Source organism: Oratosquilla oratoria, chromosome 7 (assembly GCF_046742065.1).
Source record: "Oratosquilla oratoria isolate Oo_2021 chromosome 7, ASM4674206v1, whole genome shotgun sequence".
NCBI classification, from domain to species: Eukaryota; Metazoa; Arthropoda; class Malacostraca; order Stomatopoda; family Squillidae; genus Oratosquilla; species Oratosquilla oratoria.
The window spans coordinates 71,987,248-71,989,747 of NC_134783.1; the positions used below are offsets into that span (position 1 = coordinate 71,987,248).

The 2,500-nt window shown below is 41.7% G+C and overlaps 1 protein-coding gene across 1 annotated transcript in view; it reads right to left on the reverse strand.

Annotated features, from left to right (window-relative positions):
• LOC143027208 (muscle-specific protein 300 kDa-like) overlaps window positions 1–2,500 on the reverse strand; it is a 182,827-nt gene that overhangs the window by 926 nt on the left and 179,401 nt on the right. The window lies entirely within an intron of this gene.

Below are 2,500 nucleotides of genomic sequence, written 5' to 3' on the forward strand. Positions count from 1 at the left end.
CTCATCCTAGGTCAACCCCTCATGTTCACTCCTTCCACACTTCTTTTACTAGTATTTCTTCACTTATTCTTTCCATGTGTCCAAACCATCCTAATACTCTTTCATCCACCCTATCTCCCAACTCCCTTTCAACTCCTGTTCTCCTCCTCATTTCCTAATTTCTCACTCTATCCAGCCTAATAACCCCTATCATACTTCTCAGGCACCTCATCTCAAACACGTTCAAACTCCTCTCTTCCTCCCTTATGTTCTATGCTTCTGTCACATACAGTGCTGTCGGCACAATCACTCCTTCAAACAATCTCTTCTTAGCATCCGTTCCCAAATGTCTATTTCTTAATACACATTTTAATCCTCCAAGGCATTTACTCGCTTCTCTCAATCTACATTCTACCTCCATCTCCACTCCTCCCTTTTCTGCCACATTCGCATCCAAGTGTCTAAAACTATCCACTTCCTCCAGTCTTTCTACCTTAATACTTACTTCCAGTCTGCTGCCATTCTCTCCCCTTGTACATCTTATTACCTTAGATTTACCCACATTTATCTTCAACTTCCTTCTTTCGCACACCTTCCCAAACTCTGTCACTAACTTCCTCAATCCCTCCTCTGATCCTGCTACAAGCGCAGTGTCGTCAGCAAACAACTGGCTTATCTCCCAATTTTTCTCCATTTTCTTCAACCATCTCCAATCCCTGACCCACTACCCTTGCACTTATCTCTCGCACCACCCCTATCCATGTATAAATTGAACAGCCAGGGCGACATAAAACATCCCTGACGAAGTCGCATCTTTACCTCGAACCACTCACTCTCTCCATTTCTAATCCTAACATAAGCTCTACTACTCTCGTAAAAACTCTTAACTGATCTTAACAGCTTTCCTCCTATCCCATATATCTGCAATACCTCTAACAGTGCCTTCCTGTCTACCCTGTCATAAGCCTTTTCCAGATCCATAATAGCCCTTAAGATATCCTTACCTTTCCTTATATCATTCTATCTTTCACAGAAATCTGATCTACACAACCCGTACCTATTCTAAACCCACACTGTTCCTCACCAGTTACTCCCTCTGTTCCTCTCCTAATCCTCTCAGTCAAGACTCTCCCATAAGCCTTCCCAACTATAATTAACAAGCTGATCCCTCTGAAACTGCTACATTCGCACTTGTACCCTTTTCCCTTGCAAAGTGGAACTATAAAGGCACTCCTCCAGTCCTCCGGTACTCTACCTCCTCCAGTCCTCCGGTACTCTACCCTCTCTCAAACAAACATCAAATAACCTCACCAGCCAGTTCACCATTACTGTACCTCCTTTTTCTTTTCAGACATTCTGCATGGCATCCATCCAACCCAGGTGTCTTACCTGCTTTCATCATTTTAACAGCTGCCTTCACTTCATCTTTATTTCTCCTCCATTTTCCTCACTCATCACATTCATTTTCTTTGCATTTCCCACTGCAACTACCTTTTCTTCCCTATCCTCTTTTACATTTAGCAACTCCCTAAAATACTCTGTCCACCTTCCTCTTACTGCCTTTTCTTTCCATTATCATCATTTCATTTGCACCTTTTATCTTTTCCTCTCTACTTGATTCGCCTCCTATTCCTCCTTTAATTTCTTTCCAAAATATTGTTTATTATTTTCAAAATTTTCTGTTATATTCTTACCCCATTTCATATTTGCTCTCCTCTTTGCTTCCTTTATCTTATGCTTTACTTCTCTTCTCTTTACTTTGTACATATTTTGTAACCAATCTATGGAAGCTTGCTTCTTCTCTTCTACACCCTTCTTTGCTTCCTCATCCCACCACTCACTACACTTCCTTCTAATTTCTCCCATCCTCCTTGTTCCACACACCATGTTTGCACACCTTGAACCATCCCCATTCCTCTTCCACTCCTAGTTCTACTCTATCATTCACTCCCTTCCGCTCCTCTCTCAGCTTCTTATTATATTCCTCCTTTTCTTTCTCATTTAAGCAGTTCACTCTAAGTACCTCCCTACCTTCTGCCCTTTTCCTCTTTCTCCACCTATTTTCCACCCTCAACTTACCTTCCACCAAAAAATTGTCTGATATTCCCCCACTCTCTCTCCTTAGAACATATACATCCTTTACTCTTACCACTATATGGTTCATTAACGCCCTATCTATCACCCTCTCATCCACCACCCTTTTCCATGTGTACTTATGCTTGACTTTCTTCCGAAACACTGTATTTACTATCATGAACTATCTTTTGAGACACATCTCCACCATCAAGCCTCCATTACGACTTTTTCCTGGAACTCCACACTCCCTAATCACTCCGTCTATTTGTTCATTTCCTACTCTAGCATTAAGGTCTCCCAATACAACTACATTGACATTTCTCCCTAATCTATGCACTCATTTAAATCCATCCAAAAAGACTCCCTTTCTTCTACACTCTTCTCACTACCAGGTCCATATAAACTTACAAAAACCCACACCTCCCTTCCCAGCTTCACCTTCATC